Source organism: Aythya ferina (genome assembly GCF_964211825.1).
Source record: "Aythya ferina genome assembly, contig: HAP1_SCAFFOLD_132, whole genome shotgun sequence".
Classification (NCBI taxonomy): domain Eukaryota; kingdom Metazoa; phylum Chordata; class Aves; order Anseriformes; family Anatidae; genus Aythya; species Aythya ferina.
In genome coordinates, this window is record NW_028181393.1 from 318,599 (window position 1) to 343,879 (window position 25,281).

Below are 25,281 nucleotides of genomic sequence, written 5' to 3' on the forward strand. Positions count from 1 at the left end.
GACCACAAAACACGTCAAAAACACCGCAAACACGAATGGGATCACCGCCAAAACTGGAAGAAAATCCCCAAAAAGTACGGATCCAACCCCCAAACCACTCTAAACTCACCTGATCTTCTGCAAAACCCACCATACACTCCCATTTAACTTAACGACCAACGAGAACACGACGAAACCAAACGGAGACCCCAAAACACGTCAAAAACACCGCAAACAAGAACAGGATCACACCCAAAAACGAAAGAAAACCCCCAAAGCCATAGATCCACCCCAAAACCACCCTAAACCTACCTGGTCTTCTCCAAAACCCACAATTTACCCTTTTCCACCACGATGAACACGGAAAACCCAACAAAACCCAACGGAGATCCCAAAATATGTCAAAAACACCCCAAACAAGAACGGGATCACCCCCAAAACTGGAAGAAAATCTCCAAAAAGCACAGATCCAACACCCAAAACACTCTAAACTCACCTGATCTTCTCCAAAACCCACCATCCAAACACATTTAAATTAACGACCAACGAGAAGCCAACGAAACCCAACGGAGACCCCAAAACAAGTCAAAAACACCCCAAACAAGAACAGGATCACCCAAAAAAACAGAATAAAGGCCCGAATTCCATAGATCCACCCCAAAACCACCCTAAAGCACCATGACCTTCTCCAAAACCCACAATTGACCCTTTTCCAACATGTTGACCACGCAAAACCCAACAAAACCCAACGGAGATCCCAAAACACGTCAAAAACACCCCAGAAAGGAACAGGATCACCCCCAAAAACGAAAGAAAACCCCCAAAACTATAGATCCACCCCAAAACCACCCTAAACCTACCTGATGTTCTCCAAAACCCACAATTTACCCTTTTCCACCATGATGACCACGGAAAACCCAACGAAACCCAACGGAGACCCCAAAACACGTCTAAAACACCCCAAAAAAGAACGGGATCAGAAGAAAAAACACCAAAAACTATGCATTGCCCCCCAAAACCACACTAAACTCACATGATCTTCTCCAAAACCCACAATCCGCTCCCATTTATATTAACGTCAAACGAGAACCCAATGAAACCCAACAAAGACCGCAAAACACGTCTAAAACACCCCAAAAAAGAAAGGGATCACCCCAAAAAAAGAGAAGAAAACCCCAAATACCAAGAATCCACCCCCAAAGTCCCCCCAAACCTACCTGATGTTCTCCAAATCCCGCAACTTACCCTTTTCCACCATGATGACCACGGAAAACCAAACGAAACCCAACGGAGACCCCAAAACACGTCAAAACCACCGCAAACACGAATGGGATCACCCAAAAGCTGGAAGAAAACCCCTCAAAACCATAGATCCACCTCAAAACCACCCTAAACCTACCTGATGTTCTCCAAAACCCACAATTTACACTTTTCCACCATGATGACCACGGAAAACCCAACGAAACCCAACGGAGACCCCAAAACACGTCTAAAACACCCCAAAAAAGAACGGGATCAGAAGAAAAAGCACCAAAAACTATGAATTTCCCCCCCAAACCGCCGTAAACTAACCTGATCTTCTCCAAAACCCACAATCCACTCCCATTTACCTTGACGACCAACGAGAACCTAACGAAACCCAACAGAGACCGCAAAACACGCCAAAAACACCCAAAAAAGAACAGAATTAACCCAAAAAATAGAACAAAATGCCAAATACCACATATCCTCCCGAAAAGCACCCTAAACCTACCTGATGTTCTCCAAAACCCACAACTTACTCTTTTCCACTAGGATGACCACGGAAAACCAAACAAAACCCAACGGAGACCACAAAACACACCAAAAACACCCAAACAAGAACGGGATCAACAATAAAACTGGAAGAAAATCCCGCAAAACCATAGATCCACCCCAAAACCACCCTAAACCTACCTGATCTTCTCCAAAACCACAATTTACACTTTTCCACCATGATGACCATGGAAAACGCAACGAAACCCAACGGAGACCCCAAAAAACGACAAAAACACCCCAAACAAGAATGGGATCACAACCAAAAACGAACGAAAAACCCCAAAAAGCACGGATCCAACCCCCAAACCACCCTAAACTTACCTGATCTTCTGCAAAACCCACCATCCACTCCCATTTAACTTAACGACCATCGAGAACCCAGCGAAACCCAACGGAGACCCCAAAACACGTCAAAAACACCGCAAACAAGAACAGGATCACCCAAAAAAACAGAATAAGGCCCGAATTCCATAGATCCACCCCAAAACCACCCTAAACCTACCTGATGTTCTCCAAAACCCACAATTCACACTTTTCCAACATGTTGACCACGGAAAACCCAACAAAACCCAATGGAGACCCCAAAAACTTCAAAAACACCCCAAACAAGAACGGGATCACCGCCAAAACTGGAAGAAAATCCCCAAAAAGTACGGATCCAACCCCCAAACCACTCTAAACTCACCTGATCTTCTGCAAAACCCACCATCCACTCCCATTTAACTTAACGACCAACGAGAACACAACGAAACCAAACGGAGACCCCAAAACACGTCAAAAACACCGCAAACAAGAACAGGATCACACCCAAAAACGAAAGAATACCCCCAAAGCCATAGATCCACCCCAAAACCACCCTAAACCTACCTGGTCTTCTCCAAAACCAACAATTTACACTTTTCCACCATGATGACCATGGAAAACCCAACGAAACCCAACGGAGACCGCAAAACACGTCAGAAACACCGCAAAGAAGAACAGGATCAACCCAAAAAAAAACAGAATAAAGGCCCAAATTCCATAGATCCACCCCAAAACCACCCTAAAGCACCCTGATCTTCTCCAAAACCCACAATTTACCCTTTTCCACCATGATGACCATGGAAAACCCAACGAAACCCAACAGAGCCCCCAAAACACGTAAAAAACACCCCAGAAAAGAAACAGGATCACCCCCAAAAACGAAAGAAAACCCCCAACACCATAGATCCACCCCCAAACCACCCTAAACCTACCTGATGTTCTCCAAAACCCACAATTTACCCTTTTCCACCATGATGACCACGAAAAACCCAACGAAACCCAATGGAGACCCCAAAACACGTCAAAAACACCCCAAACAAAAACGGGATCACCCCAAAACTGGAAGAAAATCCCCAAAAAGCACGGATCCAAACCCCAAACAACTCTAAACTCACCTGATCTTCTCCAAAACCCACAATCCACACCCATTTAAATTAACGACCAACGAGAAGCCAACGAAACCCAACGGAGACCCCAAAACACGTCAAAAACACCCCAAACAAGAACGGCATCACCCCCAAATCTGGAAGAAAACCCCTCAAAACTATAGATCCTCCTCAAAACCACCCTAAACCTACCTGATCTTCTCCAAAACCCACAATTTACCCTTTTCCACCATGATGACCACGGAAAACCCAACGAAACCCAACGGAGACCCCAAAACACGTCTAAAACACCCCAAAAAAGAACGGGATCAGAAGAAAAAGAACCAAAAACTATGAATTTCCCCCAAAACCACACTAAACTGACATGATCTTCTCCAAAACCCACAATCCGATCCCATTTCCCTTAACGTCAAACGAGAACCCAATGAAACCCAAAAAAAGACCGCAAAACACGTCAAAAACAACCCAAAAAAGAAAGGGATCACCCCAAAAAAAGAGAAGAAAACCCCAAATACCAAGAATCCACCCCCAAAGTCCCCCCAAACCTACCTGATGTTCTCCAATTCCCGCAACTTACCCTTTTTCACCATGATGACCACGGAAAACCAAAAGAAACCCAACCGAGACCGCAAAACAGGCAAAACCACCGCAAACACGAATGGGATCACCCAAAAACTGGAAGAAAATCCCCCAAAACCATATATCCAACCCAAAACCACCCTAAACCTACCTGATCTTCTCCAAAACCCACAATTTACACTTTTCCACCATGATGACCATGGAAAACCCAACGAAACCAAACGGAGACCCAAAAACACGTCAAAAACACCCCAAACAAAAACGGGATCACCCCCAAAACTGGAAGAAAATCCCCAAAAAGCACGGATCCAACCCCCAAACCACTCTAAACTCACCTGATCTTCTGCAAAACCCACCATCCACTCCCATTTAACTTAACGACCAACGAGAACCCAACGAAACCCAACGGAGACCCCAAAACACGTCAAAAACACCCCAAACAAGAACAGGATCACCCAAAAAAAACAGAATAAAGGCCCGAATTCCATAGATCCACCCCAAAACCACCCTAAAGCACCCTGACCTTCTCCAAAACCCACAATTCACCCTTTTCCAATATGTTGACCACGCAAAACCCAACAAAACCCAACGGAGATCCCAAAACACGTCAAAAACACCCCAGAAAGGAACAGGATCACCCCCAAAAACGAAAGAAAACCCCCAAAACTATAGATCCACCCCAAAACCACCCTAAACCTACCTGATGTTCTCCAAAACCCACAATTTACCCTTTTCCACCATGATGACCACGGAAAACCAAAAGAAACCCAACCGAGACCGCAAAACAGGCAAAACCACCGCAAACACGAATGGGATCACCCAAAAACTGGAAGAAAATCCCCCAAAACCATATATCCAGCCCAAAACCACCCTAAACCTACCTGATCTTCTCCAAAACCCACAATTTACACTTTTCCACCATGATGACCATGGAAAACCCAACGAAACCAAACGGAGACCCAAAAACACGTCAAAAACACCCCAAACAAAAACGGGATCACCCCCAAAACTAGAAGAAAATCCCCAAAAAGCACGGATCCAACCCCCAAACCACCCTAAACTCACCTGATCTTCTGCAAAACCCACCATCCACTCCCATTTAACTTAACGACCAACGAGAACCCAACGAAACCCAACGGAAACCCCAAAACACGTCAAAAACACCCCAAACAAGAACAGGATCACCCAAAAAAACAGAATAAAGGCCCGAATTCCATAGATCCACCCCAAAACCACCCTAAAGCACCCTGACCTTCTCCAAAACCCACAATTGACCCTTTTCCAACATGTTGACCACGCAAAACCCAACAAAACCCAACGGAGATCCCAAAACACGTCAAAAACACCCCAGAAAGGAACAGGATCACCCCCAAAAACGAAAGAAAACCCCCAAAACTATAGATCCACCCCAAAACCACCCTAAACCTACCTGATCTTCTCCAAAACCCACAATTTACCCTTTTCCACCATGATGACCATGGAAAACCCAACGAAACCCAACAGAGCCCCCAAAACACGTCAAAAACATCGCAAACAAGAACAGGATCACCCCCAAAAACGAAAGAAAACCCCCAACACCATAGATCCACCCCCAAACCACCCTAAACCTACCTGATCTTCTCCAAAACCCACAATTTACCCTTTCCCACCACGATGACCATGGAAAACCCAACGAAACCCAACAGAGACCCCAAAACACGTCAAAAACACCCCAAACAAGAACGGGATCACCGCCAAAACTGGAAGAAAATCCCCAAAAAGTACGGATCCAACCCCCAAACCACTCTAAACTCACCTGATCTTCTGCAAAACCCACCATCCACTCCCATTTAACTTAATGACCAACAAGAACACAACGAAACCAAACGGAGACTCCAAAACACGTCAAAAACACCGCAAACAAGAACAGGATCACACCCAAAAACGAAGGAAAACCCCCAAAGCCATAGATCCACCCCAAACCACCCTAAACCTACCTGATGTTCTCCAAAACCCACAATTTACCCTTTTCCACCATGATGACCACGGAAAACCCAACGAAACCCAACGGAGACCCCAAAACACGTCTAAAACACCCCAAAAAAGAACGGGATCAGAAGAAAAAACACCAAAAACTATGAATTTCCCCCCCAAACCGCCGTAAACTAACCTGATCTTCTCCAAAACCCACAATCCACCCCCATTTACCTTGACGACAAACGAGAACCTAACGAAACCCAACAGAGACCGCAAAACACGCCAAAAACACCCAAAAAAGAACAGAATTAACCCAATAAATAGAACAAAATTCCAAATACCACATATCCTCCCGAAAAGCACCCTAAACCTACCTGATGTTCTCCAAAACCCACAACTTACTCTTTTCCACTAGGATGACCACGGAAAACCAAACGAAACCCAACGGAGACCACAAAACACGTCAAAAACACCCAAACAAGAACGGGATCAAAAACAAAACTGGAAGAAAATCCCGCAAAACCACAGATCCACCCCAAAACCACCCTAAAGCACCCTGATCTTCTCCAAAACCCACAATTTACCCTTTTCCACCATGATGACCATGGAAAACCCAACGAAACCCAACAGAGCCCCCCAAACACGTCAAAAACACCCCAAACAAGAACGGGATCACCCCCAAAACTGGAAGAAAATCCCCAAAAAGTACGGATCCAACCCCCAAACCACTCTAAACTCACCTGATCTTGGGCAAAACCCACCATCCACTCCCATTTAACTTAACTACCAACGAGAACACAACGAAACCAAACGGAGACCCCAAAACACGTCAAAAACACCCCAAACAAGAACAGGATCACACCCAAAAACGAAAGAAAACCCCCAAAGCCATAGATCCACACCAAAACCACCCTAAACCTACCTGATCTTCTCCAAAACCCACAATTTACCGTTTTCCACCATGATGACCAAGGAAAACCCAACAAAACACAACAGAGACCCCAAAACACGTCAAAAACACCCCAGAAAGGAACAGGATCACCCCCCAAAACGAAATAAAACCCCCAACACCATAGATCCATCCCAAAACCACCCTAAACCTACCTGATGTTCTCCAAAACCCACAATTTATCCTTTTCCACTATGATGACCACGGAAAACCCAACGAAACCCAACGGAGACCCCAAAACACGTCTAAAACACCCCAAACAAGAACGGGATCAGAAGAAAAAACACCAAAAACTATGAATTGCCCCCCAAAAACCACACTAAACTCACATGATCTTCTCCAAAACCCACAGTCCGCTCCCATTTACCTTAATGTCAAACGAGAACCCAATGAAACCCAACAAAGACCGCAAAACACGTAAAAAACACCCCAAAAAAGAAAGGGATCACCCCAAAAAAAGAAAAGAAAACCCCAAATACCAAGAATCCAACCCCAAAGTCCCCCCAAACCTACCTGATGTTCTCCAAAACCCGCAACTTACCCTTTTCCACCATGATGACCACGGAAAACCAAACGAAACCCAACGGAGACCCCAAAACACGTCAAAAACACCCCAAACAAGAACGGGATCACCCCCAAAACTGGAAGAAAATCCCCCAAAACCATAGATCCACCCCAAAAATCACCCTATACCTACCTGATGTTCTCCAAAACCCGCAACATACCCTTTTCCACCATAATGACAACGGAAAACCAAACGAAACCCAACGGAGACCCCAAAACACGTCAAAACCACCGCAAACACAAATGGGATCACCCAAAAACTGGAAGAAAGCCCGTCAAAACCACAGATCCACCTCAAAACCACCCTAATTCTACCTGATGTTCTCCAAAACCCACAATTTACCCTTTTCCACCATGATGACCACGGAACACCCAACGAAACGCAACGGAGACAGGAAAACACGTCTAAAACACCCCAAACAAGAACGGGATCAGAAGAAAAAACACCAAAAACTATGAATTGCCCCCCAAAACCACACTAAACTCACCTGATCTTCTCCAAAACCCACAATCCACACCCATTTAAATTAACGACCAACGATAAGCCAACAAAACCCAACGGAGACCCCAAAACACGTCAAAAACTCCCCAAACAAGAACGGGATCACCCCCAAATCTGGAAGAAAACCCCACAAAACTATAGATGCACCTCAAAACCACCCTAAACCTACCTGATGTTCTCCAAAACCCACCATTTACCCTTTTCCACCATGATGACCATGGAAAACCCAACGAAACCCAACGGAGACCCCAAACACGTCAAAAACACCCCAGAAAGGAACAGGATCACCCCCGAAAACGAAAGAAAACACCCAACACCATGGATCCACCCCAAAACCACCCTAAACCTACCTGATCTTCTCGAAAACCCACAAAATACCCTTTTCCACCACGATGAACACGGAAAACCCAACAAAACCCAACGGAGACCCCAAAATATGTCAAAAACACACCAAAAAAGAACAGGATCACCCCCAAAACTAGAAGAAAATCCCCAAAAAGCACGGATCCAACCCCCAAACCACTCTAAACTGACATGATCTTCTCCAAAACCCACAATCCAAACCCATTTAAATTAACGACCAACGAGAAGCCAACGAAACGCAACGGAGACCCCAAAACACGTCAAAAACACCCCAAAAAAGAACGGGATCAGAAGAAAAAACACCAAAAACTATGAATTTCCCCCCCCAAAACACACTAAACTCACCTGATCTTCTCCAAAACCCACAATCCACACCCATTTAACTTAACGACCAACGAGAAGCCAACGAAACCCAACGGAGACCCCAAAACACGTCAAAAACACCCCAAAAAAGAAAGGGATCACCCCCAAAACTGGAAGTAAACCCCTCAAAACTATAGATCCACCCCAAAACCACCCTAAAACTACCTGATGTTCTCCAAAACCAACAATTTACCCTTTTCCACCATGATGACCATGGAAAACCCAACGAAACCCAACGGAGACCCCAAAACACGTCAGAAACACCGCAAAGAAGAACAGGATCAACCCAAAAAACAGAATAAAGGCCCAAATTCCATAGATCCACCCCAAAACCACCCTAAAGCACCCTGATCTTCTCCAAAACCCACAATTTACCCTTTTCCACCATGATGACCATGGAAAACCCAACGAAACCCAACAGAGCCCCCAAAACACGTCAAAAACATCGCAAACAAGAACAGGATCACCCCCCAAAACGAAAGAAAACCCCCAACACCATAGATCCACCCCCAAACCACCCTAAACCTACCTGATCTTCTCCAAAACCCACAATTTACCCTTTTCCACCACGATGACCATGGAAAACCAAACGAAACCCAACGGAGACCCCAAAACACGTCAAAAACACCCCAAACAAAAACGGGATCACCCCCAAAACTGGAAGAAAATCCCCAAAAAGCACGGATCCAACCCTCAAACCACCCTACACTTACCTGATCTTCTGCAAAACCCACCATCCACTCCCATTTAACTTAACGACCAACGAGAACACAACGAAACCCAACAGAGACCGCAAAACACGCCAAAAACACCCAAAAAAGAACAGAATTAACCCCAAAAATAGAACAAAATGCCAAATACCACATATCCTCCCGAAAAACACCCTAAACCTACCTGATGTTCTCCAAAACCCACAACTTACTCTTTTCCACTAGGATGACCACGGAAAACCAAACGAAACCCAACAGAGACCACAAAACACGTCAAAAACACCGCAAACACGAATGGGATCACCCCCAAAACTGGAAGAAAATCCCCAAAAAGTACGGATCCAACCCCCAAACCACTCTAAACTCACCTGATCTTCTGCAAAACCCACCATACACTCCCATTTAACTTAACGACCAACGAGAACACGACGAAACCAAACGGAGACCCCAAAACACGTCAAAAACACCGCAAACAAGAACAGGATCACACCCAAAAACGAAAGAAAACCCCCAAAGCCATAGATCCACCCCAAAACCACCCTAAACCTACCTGGTCTTCTCCAAAACCCACAATTTACCCTTTTCCACCACGATGAACACGGAAAACCCAACAAAACCCAACGGAGATCCCAAAATATGTCAAAAACACCCCAAACAAGAACGGGATCACCCCCAAAACTGGAAGAAAATCTCCAAAAAGCACGGATCCAACACCCAAAACACTCTAAACTCACCTGATCTTCTCCAAAACCCACCATCCAAACACATTTAAATTAACGACCAACGAGAAGCCAACGAAACCCAACGGAGACCCCAAAACAAGTCAAAAACACCCCAAACAAGAACAGGATCACCCAAAAAAACAGAATAAAGGCCCGAATTCCATAGATCCACCCCAAAACCACCCTAAAGCACCATGACCTTCTCCAAAACCCACAATTGACCCTTTTCCAACATGTTGACCACGCAAAACCCAACAAAACCCAACGGAGATCCCAAAACACGTCAAAAACACCCCAGAAAGGAACAGGATCACCCCCAAAAACGAAAGAAAACCCCCAAAACTATAGATCCACCCCAAAACCACCCTAAACCTACCTGATGTTCTCCAAAACCCACAATTTACCCTTTTCCACCATGATGACCACGGAAAACCCAACGAAACCCAACGGAGACCCCAAAACACGTCTAAAACACCCCAAAAAAGAACGGGATCAGAAGAAAAAACACCAAAAACTATGCATTGCCCCCCAAAACCACACTAAACTCACATGATCTTCTCCAAAACCCACAATCCGCTCCCATTTATATTAACGTCAAACGAGAACCCAATGAAACCCAACAAAGACCGCAAAACACGTCTAAAACACCCCAAAAAAGAAAGGGATCACACCAAAAAAAGAGAAGAAAACCCCAAATACCAAGAATCCACCCCCAAAGTCCCCCCAAACCTACCTGATGTTCTCCAAATCCCGCAACTTACCCTTTTCCACCATGATGACCACGGAAAACCAAACGAAACCCAACGGAGACCCCAAAACACGTCAAAAACACCGCAAACACGAATGGGATCACCCAAAAGCTGGAAGAAAACCCCTCAAAACCATAGATCCACCTCAAAATCACCCTAAACCTACCTGATGTTCTCCAAAACCCACAATTTACACTTTTCCACCATGATGACCACGGAAAACCCAACGAAACCCAACGGAGACCCCAAAACACGTCTAAAACACCCCAAAAAAGAACGGGATCAGAAGAAAAAGCACCAAAAACTATGAATTTCCCCCCCAAACCGCCGTAAACTAACCTGATCTTCTCCAAAACCCACAATCCACTCCCATTTACCTTGACGACCAACGAGAACCTAACGAAACCCAACAGAGACCGCAAAACACGCCAAAAACACCCAAAAAAGAACAGAATTAACCCAAAAAATAGAACAAAATGCCAAATACCACATATCCTCCCAAAAAGCACCCTAAACCTACCTGATGTTCTCCAAAACCCACAACTTACTCTTTTCCACTAGGATGACCACGGAAAACCAAACAAAACCCAACGGAGACCACAAAACACACCAAAAACACCCAAACAAGAACGGGATCAACAACAAAACTGGAAGAAAATCCCGCAAAACCATAGATCCACCCCAAAACCACCCTAAACCTACCTGATCTTCTCCAAAACCACAATTTACACTTTTCCACCATGATGACCATGGAAAACGCAACGAAACCCAACGGAGACCACAAAAAACGACAAAAACACCCCAAACAAGAATGGGATCACAACCAAAAACGAACGAAAAACCCCAAAAAGCACGGATCCAATCCCCAAACCACCCTAAACTTACCTGATCTTCTGCAAAACCCACCATCCACTCCCATTTAACTTAACGACCATCGAGAACCCAGCGAAACCCAACGGAGACCCCAAAACACGTCAAAAACACCGCAAACAAGAACAGGATCACCCAAAAAAACAGAATAAGGCCCGAATTCCATAGATCCACCCCAAAACCACCCTAAACCTACCTGATGTTCTCCAAAACCCACAATTCACACTTTTCCAACATGTTGACCACGGAAAACCCAACAAAACCCAATGGAGACCCCAAAAACTTCAAAAACACCCCAAACAAGAACGGGATCACCGCCAAAACTGGAAGAAAATCCCCAAAAAGTACGGATCCAACCCCCAAACCACTCTAAACTCACCTGATCTTCTGCAAAACCCACCATCCACTCCCATTTAACTTAACGACCAACGAGAACACAACGAAACCAAACGGAGACCCCAAAACACGTCAAAAACACCGCAAACAAGAACAGGATCACACCCAAAAACGAAAGAATACCCCCAAAGCCATAGATCCACCCCAAAACCACCCTAAACCTACCTGGTCTTCTCCAAAACCAACAATTTACACTTTTCCACCATGATGACCATGGAAAACCCAACGAAACCCAACGGAGACCGCAAAACACGTCAGAAACACCGCAAAGAAGAACAGGATCAACCCAAAAAAAAACAGAATAAAGGCCCAAATTCCATAGATCCACCCCAAAACCACCCTAAAGCACCCTGATCTTCTCCAAAACCCACAATTTACCCTTTTCCACCATGATGACCATGGAAAACCCAACGAAACCCAACAGAGCCCCCAAAACACGTAAAAAACACCCCAGAAAAGAAACAGGATCACCCCCAAAAACGAAAGAAAACCCCCAACACCATAGATCCACCCCCAAACCACCCTAAACCTACCTGATGTTCTCCAAAACCCACAATTTACCCTTTTCCACCATGATGACCACGAAAAACCCAACGAAACCCAATGGAGACCCCAAAACACGTCAAAAACACCCCAAACAAAAACGGGATCACCCCAAAACTGGAAGAAAATCCCCAAAAAGCACGGATCCAAACCCCAAACAACTCTAAACTCACCTGATCTTCTCCAAAACCCACAATCCACACCCATTTAAATTAACGACCAACGAGAAGCCCACGAAACCCAACGGAGACCCCAAAACACGTCAAAAACACCCCAAACAAGAACGGCATCACCCCCAAATCTGGAAGAAAACCCCTCAAAACTATAGATCCTCCTCAAAACCACCCTAAACCTACCTGATGTTCTCCAAAACCCACAATTTACCCTTTTCCACCATGATGACCACGGAAAACCCAACGAAACCCAACGGAGACCCCAAAACACGTCTAAAACACCCCAAAAAAGAACGGGATCAGAAGAAAAAACACCAAAAACTATGAATTTCCCCCCAAAACCACACTAAACTGACATGATCTTCTCCAAAACCCACAATCCGATCCCATTTCCCTTAACGTCAAACGAGAACCCAATGAAACCCAAAAAAAGACCGCAAAACACGTCAAAAACAACCCAAAAAAGAAAGGGATCACCCCAAAAAAAGAGAAGAAAACCCCAAATACCAAGAATCCACCCCCAAAGTCCCCCCAAACCTACCTGATGTTCTCCAATTCCCGCAACTTACCCTTTTTCACCATGATGACCACGGAAAACCAAAAGAAACCCAACCGAGACCGCAAAACAGGCAAAACCACCGCAAACACGAATGGGATCACCCAAAAACTGGAAGAAAATCCCCCAAAACCATATATCCAACCCCAAACCACCCTAAACCTACCTGATCTTCTCCAAAACCCACAATTTACACTTTTCCACCATGATGACCATGGAAAACCCAACGAAACCAAACGGAGACCCAAAAACACGTCAAAAACACCCCAAACAAAAACGGGATCACCCCCAAAACTGGAAGAAAATCCCCAAAAAGCACGGATCCAACCCCCAAACCACTCTAAACTCACCTGATCTTCTGCAAAACCCACCATCCACTCCCATTTAACTTAACGACCAACGAGAACCCAACGAAACCCAACGGAGACCCCAAAACACGTCAAAAACACCCCAAACAAGAACAGGATCACCCAAAAAAACAGAATAAAGGCCCGAATTCCATAGATCCACCCCAAAACCACCCTAAAGCACCCTGACCTTCTCCAAAACCCACAATTCACCCTTTTCCAATATGTTGACCACGCAAAACCCAACAAAACCCAACGGAGATCCCAAAACACGTCAAAAACACCCCAGAAAGGAACAGGATCACCCCCAAAAACGAAAGAAAACCCCCAAAACTATAGATCCACCCCAAAACCACCCTAAACCTACCTGATGTTCTCCAAAACCCACAATTTACCCTTTTCCACCATGATGACCACGGAAAACCAAAAGAAACCCAACCGAGACCGCAAAACAGGCAAAACCACCGCAAACACGAATGGGATCACCCAAAAACTGGAAGAAAATCCCCCAAAACCATATATCCAGCCCAAAACCACCCTAAACCTACCTGATCTTCTCCAAAACCCACAATTTACACTTTTCCACCATGATGACCATGGAAAACCCAACGAAACCAAACGGAGACCCAAAAACACGTCAAAAACACCCCAAACAAAAACGGGATCACCCCCAAAACTAGAAGAAAATCCCCAAAAAGCACGGATCCAACCCCCAAACCACCCTAAACTCACCTGATCTTCTGCAAAACCCACCATCCACTCCCATTTAACTTAACGACCAACGAGAACCCAACGAAACCCAACGGAGACCCCAAAACACGTCAAAAACACCCCAAACAAGAACAGGATCACCCAAAAAAACAGAATAAAGGCCCGAATTCCATAGATCCACCCCAAAACCACCCTAAAGCACCCTGACCTTCTCCAAAACCCACAATTGACCCTTTTCCAACATGTTGACCACGCAAAACCCAACAAAACCCAACGGAGATCCCAAAACACGTCAAAAACACCCCAGAAAGGAACAGGATCACCCCCAAAAACGAAAGAAAACCCCCAAAACTATAGATCCACCCCAAAACCACCCTAAACCTACCTGATCTTCTCCAAAAACCACAATTTACCCTTTTCCACCATGATGACCACGGAAAACCCAACGAAACCCAACGGAGACCCCAAAACACGTCTAAAACACCCCAAAAAAGAACGGGATCAGAAGAAAAAACACCAAAAACTATGCATTGCCCCCCAAAACCACACTAAACTCACATGATCTTCTCCAAAACCCACAATCCGATCCCATTTACCTTAACGTCAAACGAGAACCCAACGAAACCCAAAAAAAGACCGCAAAACACGTCAAAAACACCCCAAAAAAGAAAGGGATCACCCCAAAAAAAGAGAAGAAAACCCCAAATACCAAGAATCCACCCCCAAAGTCCCCCCAAACCTACCTGATGTTCTCCAAATCCCGCAACTTACTCTTTTCCACCATGATGACCACGGAAAACCAAAAGAAACCCAACAAAGACCACAAAACACGCCAAAAACACCCAAACAAGAACGGGATCAACAACAAAACTGGAAGAAAATCCCACAAAACCATAGATCCACCCCAAAACCACCCTAAACCTACCTGATCTTCTCCAAAACCCACAATTTACACTTTTCCACCATGATGACCATGGAAAACCCAACGAAACCCAACGGAGACCACAAAAAAAAAGTCAAAAACACCCCAAAAAAGAACGGGATCAAACCAAAAACGAACGAAAATCCCCAAAAGCACGGATCCAACCCCCAAACCACCCTAAACTTACCTGATCTTCTGCAAAACCCACCATCCACTCCCATTTAACTTAACGACCATCGAGAACCCAGCGAAACCCAACGAAGACCCCAAAACACGTCAAAAACACCGCAAACAAGAACAGGATCACCCAAAAAAACAGAATAAGGCCCGAATTCCATAGATCCACCCCAAAACCACCCTAAACCTACCTGGTCTTCTCCAAAACCAACAATTTACACTTTTCCACCATGATGACCATGGAAAACCCAACGAAACCCAACGGAGACCGCAAAACACGTCAGAAACACCGCAAAGAAGAACAGGATCAACCCAAAAAAAAACAGAATAAAGGCCCAAATTCCATAGATCCACCCCAAAACCACCCTAAAGCACCCTGATCTTCTCCAAAACCCACAATTTACCCTTTTCCACCATGATGACCATGGAAAACCCAACGAAACCCAACAGAGCCCCCAAAACACGTAAAAAACACCCCAGAAAAGAAACAGGATCACCCCCAAAAACGAAAGAAAACCCCCAACACCATAGATCCACCCCCAAACCACCCTAAACCTACCTGATGTTCTCCAAAACCCACAATTTACCCTTTTCCACCATGATGACCACGAAAAACCCAACGAAACCCAATGGAGACCCCAAAACACGTCAAAAACACCCCAAACAAAAACGGGATCACCCCAAAACTGGAAGAAAATCCCCAAAAAGCACGGATCCAAACCCCAAACAACTCTAAACTCACCTGATCTTCTCCAAAACCCACAATCCACACCCATTTAAATTAACGACCAACGAGAAGCCAACGAAACCCAACGGAGACCCCAAAACACGTCAAAAACACCCCAAACAAGAACGGCATCACCCCCAAATCTGGAAGAAAACCCCTCAAAACTATAGATCCTCCTCAAAACCACCCTAAACCTACCTGATGTTCTCCAAAACCCACAATTTACCCTTTTCCACCATGATGACCACGGAAAACCCAACGAAACCCAACGGAGACCCCAAAACACGTCTAAAACACCCCAAAAAAGAACGGGATCAGAAGAAAAAGAACCAAAAACTATGAATTTCCCCCCAAAACCACACTAAACTGACATGATCTTCTCCAAAACCCACAATACGATCCCATTTCCCTTAACGTCAAACGAGAACCCAATGAAACCCAAAAAAAGACCGCAAAACACGTCAAAAACAACCCAAAAAAGAAAGGGATCACCCCAAAAAAAGAGAAGAAAACCCCAAATACCAAGAATCCACCCCCAAAGTCCCCCCAAACCTACCTGATGTTCTCCAATTCCCGCAACTTACCCTTTTTCACCATGATGACCATGGAAAACCAAAAGAAACCCAACCGAGACCGCAAAACAGGCAAAACCACCGCAAACACGAATGGGATCACCCAAAAACTGGAAGAAAATCCCCCAAAACCATATATCCAACCCAAAACCACCCTAAACCTACCTGATCTTCTCCAAAACCCACAATTTACACTTTTCCACCATGATGACCATGGAAAACCCAACGAAACCAAACGGAGACCCAAAAACACGTCAAAAACACCCCAAACAAAAACGGGATCACCCCCAAAACTGGAAGAAAATCCCCAAAAAGCACGGATCCAACCCCCAAACCACTCTAAACTCACCTGATCTTCTGCAAAACCCACCATCCACTCCCATTTAACTTAACGACCAACGAGAACCCAACGAAACCCAACGGAGACCCCAAAACACGTCAAAAACACCCCAAACAAGAACAGGATCACCCAAAAAAACAGAATAAAGGCCCGAATTCCATAGATCCACCCCAAAACCACCCTAAAGCACCCTGACCTTCTCCAAAACCCACAATTCACCCTTTTCCAATATGTTGACCACGCAAAACCCAACAAAACCCAACGGAGATCCCAAAACACGTCAAAAACACCCCAGAAAGGAACAGGATCACCCCCAAAAACGAAAGAAAACCCCCAAAACTATAGATCCACCCCAAAACCACCCTAAACCTACCTGATGTTCTCCAAAACCCACAATTTACCCTTTTCCACCATGATGACCACGGAAAACCAAAAGAAACCCAACCGAGACCGCAAAACAGGCAAAACCACCGCAAACACGAATGGGATCACCCAAAAACTGGAAGAAAATCCCCCAAAACCATATATCCAGCCCAAAACCACCCTAAACCTACCTGATCTTCTCCAAAACCCACAATTTACACTTTTCCACCATGATGACCATGGAAAACCCAACGAAACCAAACGGAGACCCAAAAACATGTCAAAAACACCCCAAACAAAAACGGGATCACCCCCAAAACTAGAAGAAAATCCCCAAAAAGCACGGATCCAACCCCCAAACCACCCTAAACTCACCTGATCTTCTGCAAAACCCACCATCCACTCCCATTTAACTTAACGACCAACGAGAACCCAACGAAACCCAACGGAGACCCCAAAACACGTCAAAAACACCCCAAACAAGAACAGGATCACCCAAAAAAACAGAATAAAGGCCCGAATTCCATAGATCCACCCCAAAACCACCCTAAAGCACCCTGACCTTCTCCAAAACCCACAATTGACCCTTTTCCAACATGTTGACCACGCAAAACCCAACAAAACCCAACGGAGATCCCAAAACACGTCAAAAACACCCCAGAAAGGAACAGGATCACCCCCAAAAACGAAAGAAAACCCCCAAAACTATAGATCCACCCCAAAACCACCCTAAACCTACCTGATCTTCTCCAAAAACCACAATTTACCCTTTTCCACCATGATGACCACGGAAAACCCAACGAAACCCAACGGAGACCCCAAAACACGTCTAAAACACCCCAAAAAAGAACGGGATCAGAAGAAAAAACACCAAAAACTATGCATTGCCCCCCAAAACCACACTAAACTCACATGATCTTCTCCAAAACCCACAATACGATCCCATTTACCTTAACGTCAAACGAGAACCCAACGAAACCCAAAAAAAGACCGCAAAACACGTCAAAAACACCCCAAAAAAGAAAGGGATCACCCCAAAAAAAGAGAAGAAAACCCCAAATACCAAGAATCCACCCCCAAAGTCCCCCCAAACCTACCTGATGTTCTCCAAATCCCGCAACTTACTCTTTTCCACCATGATGACCACGGAAAACCAAAAGAAACCCAACAAAGACCACAAAACACGCCAAAAACACCCAAACAAGAACGGGATCAACAACAAAACTGGAAGAAAATCCCACAAAACCATAGATCCACCCCAAAACCACCCTAAACCTACCTGATCTTCTCCAAAACCCACAATTTACACTTTTCCACCATGATGACCATGGAAAACCCAACGAAACCCAACGGAGACCACAAAAAAAAAGTCAAAAACACCCCAAAAAAGAACGGGATCAAACCAAAAACGAACGAAAATCCCCAAAAGCACGGATCCAACCCCCAAACCACCCTAAACTTACCTGATCTTCTGCAAAACCCACCATCCACTCCCATTTAACTTAACGACCAACGAGAACCCAACGAAACCCAACGGAGACCCCAAAACACGTCAAAAACACCGCAAACAAGAACAGGATCACCCAAAAAAACAGAATAAGGCCCGAATTCCATAGATCCACCCCAAAACCACCCTAAACCTACCTGGTCTTCTCCAAAACCAACAATTTACACTTTTCCACCATGATGACCATGGAAAACCCAACGAAACCCAACGGAGACCCCAAAACACGTCAAAAACACCCCAAACAAGAACAGGATCACCCAAAAAAACAGAATAAAGGCCCGAATTCCATAGATCCACCCCAAAACCACCCTAAAGCACCCTGACCTTCTCCAAAACCCACAATTCACCCTTTTCCAATATGTTGACCACGCAAAACCCAACAAAACCCAACGGAGATCCCAAAACACGTCAAAAACACCCCAGAAAGGAACAGGATCACCCCCAAAAACGAAAGAAAACCCCCAAAACTATAGATCCACCCCAAAACCACCCTAAACCTACCTGATGTTCTCCAAAACCCACAATTTACCCTTTTCCACCATGATGACCACGGAAAACCAAAAGAAACCCAACCGAGACCGCAAAACAGGCAAAACCACCGCAAACACGAATGGGATCACCCAAAAACTGGAAGAAAATCCCCCAAAACCATATATCCAGCCCAAAACCACCCTAAACCTACCTGATCTTCTCCAAAACCCACAATTTACACTTTTCCACCATGATGACCATGGAAAACCCAACGAAACCAAACGGAGACCCAAAAACATGTCAAAAACACCCCAAACAAAAACGGGATCACCCCCAAAACTAGAAGAAAATCCCCAAAAAGCACGGATCCAACCCCCAAACCACCCTAAACTCACCTGATCTTCTGCAAAACCCACCATCCACTCCCATTTAACTTAACGACCAACGAGAACCCAACGAAACCCAACGGAGACCCCAAAACACGTCAAAAACACCCCAAACAAGAACAGGATCACCCAAAAAAACAGAATAAAGGCCCGAATTCCATAGATCCACCCCAAAACCACCCTAAAGCACCCTGACCTTCTCCAAAACCCACAATTGACCCTTTTCCAACATGTTGACCACGCAAAACCCAACAAAACCCAACGGAGATCCCAAAACACGTCAAAAACACCCCAGAAAGGAACAGGATCACCCCCAAAAACGAAAGAAAACCCCCAAAACTATAGATCCACCCCAAAACCACCCTAAACCTACCTGATCTTCTCCAAAAACCACAATTTACCCTTTTCCACCATGATGACCACGGAAAACCCAACGAAACCCAACGGAGACCCCAAAACACGTCTAAAACACCCCAAAAAAGAACGGGATCAGAAGAAAAAACACCAAAAACTATGCATTGCCCCCCAAAACCACACTAAACTCACATGATCTTCTCCAAAACCCACAATACGATCCCATTTACCTTAACGTCAAACGAGAACCCAACGAAACCCAAAAAAAGACCGCAAAACACGTCAAAAACACCCCAAAAAAGAAAGGGATCACCCCAAAAAAAGAGAAGAAAACCCCAAATACCAAGAATCCACCCCCAAAGTCCCCCCAAACCTACCTGATGTTCTCCAAATCCCGCAACTTACTCTTTTCCACCATGATGACCACGGAAAACCAAAAGAAACCCAACAAAGACCACAAAACACGCCAAAAACACCCAAACAAGAACGGGATCAACAACAAAACTGGAAGAAAATCCCACAAAACCATAGATCCACCCCAAAACCACCCTAAACCTACCTGATCTTCTCCAAAACCCACAATTTACACTTTTCCACCATGATGACCATGGAAAACCCAACGAAACCAACGGAGACCACAAAAAAAAAGTCAAAAACACCCCAAAAAAGAACGGGATCAAACCAAAAACGAACGAAAATCCCCAAAAGCACGGATCCAACCCCCAAACCACCCTAAACTTACCTGATCTTCTGCAAAACCCACCATCCACTCCCATTTAACTTAACGACCAACGAGAACCCAACGAAACCCAACGGAGACCCCAAAACACGTCAAAAACACCGCAAACAAGAACAGGATCACCCAAAAAAACAGAATAAGGCCCGAATTCCATAGATCCACCCCAAAACCACCCTAAACCTACCTGGTCTTCTCCAAAACCAACAATTTACACTTTTCCACCATGATGACCATGGAAAACCCAACGAAACCCAACGGAGACCGCAAAACACGTCAGAAACACCGCAAAGAAGAACAGGATCAACCCAAAAAAAACAGAATAAAGGCCCAAATTCCATAGATCCACCCCAAAACCACCCTAAAGCACCCTGATCTTCTCCAAAACCCACAATTTACCCTTTTCCACCATGATGACCATGGAAAACCCAACGAAACCCAACAGAGCCCCCAAAACACGTAAAAAACACCCCAGAAAAGAAACAGGATCACCCCCAAAAACGAAAGAAAACCCCCAACACCATAGATCCACCCCCAAACCACCCTAAACCTACCTGATGTTCTCCAAAACCCACAATTTACCCTTTTCCACCATGATGACCACGAAAAACCCAACGAAACCCAATGGAGACCCCAAAACACGTCAAAAACACCCCAAACAAAAACGGGATCACCCCAAAACTGGAAGAAAATCCCCAAAAAGCACGGATCCAAACCCCAAACAACTCTAAACTCACCTGATCTTCTCCAAAACCCACAATCCACACCCATTTAAATTAACGACCAACGAGAAGCCAACGAAACCCAACGGAGACCCCAAAACACGTCAAAAACACCCCAAACAAGAACGGCATCACCCCCAAATCTGGAAGAAAACCCCTCAAAACTATAGATCCTCCTCAAAACCACCCTAAACCTACCTGATCTTCTCCAAAACCCACAATTTACCCTTTTCCACCATGATGACCACGGAAAACCCAACGAAACCCAACGGAGACCCCAAAACACGTCTAAAACACCCCAAAAAAGAACGGGATCAGAAGAAAAAACACCAAAAACTATGAATTTCCCCCCAAAACCACACTAAACTGACATGATCTTCTCCAAAACCCACAATCCGATCCCATTTCCCTTAACGTCAAACGAGAACCCAATGAAACCCAAAAAAAGACCGCAAAACACGTCAAAAACAACCCCAAAAAGAAACGGATCACCCCAAAAAAAGAGAAGAAAACCCCAAATACCAAGAATCCACCCCCAAAGTCCCCCCAAACCTACCTGATGTTCTCCAAATCCCGCAACTTACCCCTTTCCACCATGATGACCACGGAAAACCAAAAGAAACCCAACCGAGACAGCAAAACAGGCAAAACCACCGCAAACAAGAATGGGATCACCCAAAAACTGGAAGAAAATCCCCCAAAACCATATATCCAACCCAAAACCACCCTAAACCTACCTGACCTTCTCCAAAACCCACAATTTACACTTTTCCACCATGATGACCATGGAAAACCCAACGAAACCAAACGGAGACCCAAAAACACGTCAAAAACACCCCAAACAAAAACGGGATCACCCCCAAAACTGGAAGAAAATCCCCAAAAAGCACGGATCCAACCCCCAAACCACCCTAAACTCACCTGATCTTCTGCAAAACCCACCATCCACTCCCATTTAACTTAACGACCAACGAGAACCCAACGAAACCCAACGGAGACCCCAAAACACGTCAAAAACACCCCAAACAAGAACAGGATCACCCAAAAAAACAGAATAAAGGCCCGAATTCCATAGATCCACCCCAAAACCACCCTAAAGCACCCTGACCTTCTCCAAAACCCACAATTGACCCTTTTCCAACATGTTGACCACGCAAAACCCAACAAAACCCAACGGAGATCCCAAAACACGTCAAAAACACCCCAGAAAGGAACAGGATCACCCCCAAAAACGAAAGAAAACCCCCAAAACTATAGATCCACCCCAAAACCACCCTAAACCTACCTGATCTTCTCCAAAACCCACAATTTACCCTTTTCCACCATGATGACCACGGAAAACCCAACGAAACCCAACGGAGACCCCAAAACACGTCTAAAACACCCCAAAAAAGAACGGGATCAGAAGAAAAAACACCAAAAACTATGCATTGCCCCCCAAAACCACACTAAACTGACATGATCTTCTCCAAAACCCACAATCCGCTCCCATTTACCTTAACGTCAAACGAGAACCCAATGAAACCCAAAAAAAAGACCGCAAAACATGTCAAAAACACCCCAAAAAAGAAAGGGATCACCCCAAAAAAAGAGAAGAAAACCCCAAATACCAAGAATCCACCCCCAAAGTCCCCCCAAACCTACCTGATGTTCTCCAAAACCCACAACTTACTCTTTTCCACTAGGATGACCACGGAAAACCAAACAAAACCCAATGGAGACCCCAAAACACGTCAAAAACACCCCAAACAAGAACGGCATCACCCCCAAATCTGGAAGAAAACCCCTCAAAACTATAGATCCTCCTCAAAACCACCCTAAACCTACCTGATCTTCTCCAAAACCCACAATTTACCCTTTTCCACCATGATGACCACGGAAAACCCAACGAAACTCAACGGAGACCCCAAAACACGTCTAAAACACCCCAAAAAAGAACGGGATCAGAAGAAAAAACACCAAAAACTATGCATTGCCCCCCAAAACCACACTAAACTCACATGATCTTCTCCAAAACCCACAATCCGATCCCATTTACCTTAACGTCAAACGAGAACCCAACGAAACCCAAAAAAAGACCGCAAAACACGTCAAAAACACCCCAAAAAAGAAAGGGATCACCCCAAAAAAAGAGAAGAAAACCCCAAATACCAAGAATCCACCCCCAAAGTCCCCCCAAACCTACCTGATGTTCTCCAAATCCCGCAACTTACCCTTTTCCACCATGATGACCATGGAAAACCAAAAGAAACCCAACCGAGACCGCAAAAGAGGCAAAACCACCGCAAACACGAATGGGATCACCCAAAAACTGGAAGAAAATCCCCCAAAACCATATATCCAACCCAAAACCACCCTAAACCTACCTGATCTTCTCCAAAACCCACAATTTACACTTTTCCACCATGATGACCATGGAGAACGCAACGAAACCCAACGGAGACCACAAAAAAAAAGTCAAAAACACCCCAAAAAAGAACGGGATCACCCCCAAAACTGGAAGAAAATCCCCAAAAAGCACGGATCCAACCCCCAAACCACCCTAAACTTACCTGATCTTCTGCAAAACCCACCATCCACTCCCATTTAACTTAACGACCATCGAGAACCCAGCGAAACCCAACGGAGACCCCAAAACACGTCAAAAACACCGCAAACAAGAACAGGATCACCCAAAAAAACAGAATAAGGCCCGAATTCCATAGATCCACCCCAAAACCACCCTAAACCTACCTGATGTTCTCCAAAACCCACAATTCACACTTTTCCAACATGTTGACCACGGAAAACCCAACAAAACCCAATGGAGACCCCAAAAACTTCAAAAACACCCCAAACAAGAACGGGATCACACCCAAAACTGGAAGAAATTCCCCAAAAGTACGGATCCAACACCCAAACCACTCTAAACTCACCTGATCTTCTGAAAAACCCACCATCCACTCCCATTTAACTTAACGACCAACGAGAACACAACGAAACCAAACGGAGACCCCAAAACACGTCAAAAACACCGCAAACAAGAACAGGATCACACCCAAAAACGAAAGAATACCCCCAAAGCCATAGATCCACCCCAAAACCACCCTAAACCTACCTGGTCTTCACCAAAACCAACAATTTACACTTTTCCACCATGATGACCATGGAAAACCCAACGAAACCCAACGGAGACCGCAAAACACGTCAGAAACACCGCAAAGAAGAACAGGATCAACCCAAAAAAAAACAGAATAAAGGCCCAAATTCCATAGATCCACCCCAAAACCACCCTAAAGCACCCTGATCTTCTCCAAAACCCACAATTTACCCTTTTCCACCATGATGACCATGGAAAACCCAACGAAACCCAACAGAGCCCCCAAAACACGTAAAAAACACCCCAGAAAAGAAACAGGATCACCCCCAAAAACGAAAGAAAACCCCCAACACCATAGATCCACCCCCAAACCACCCTAAACCTACCTGATGTTCTCCAAAACCCACAATTTACCATTTTCCACCATGATGACCACGAAAAACCCAACGAAACCCAATGGAGACCCCAAAACACGTCAAAAACACCCCAAACAAAAACAGGATCACCCCAAAACTGGAAGAAAATCCCCAAAAAGCACGGATCCAACCCCCAAACCACCCTAAACTCACCTGATCTTCTGCAAAACCCACCATCCACTCCCATTTAAATTAACGACCAACGAGAACCCAACGAAACCCAACGGAGACCCCAAAACACGTCAAAAACACCCCAAACAAGAACAGGATC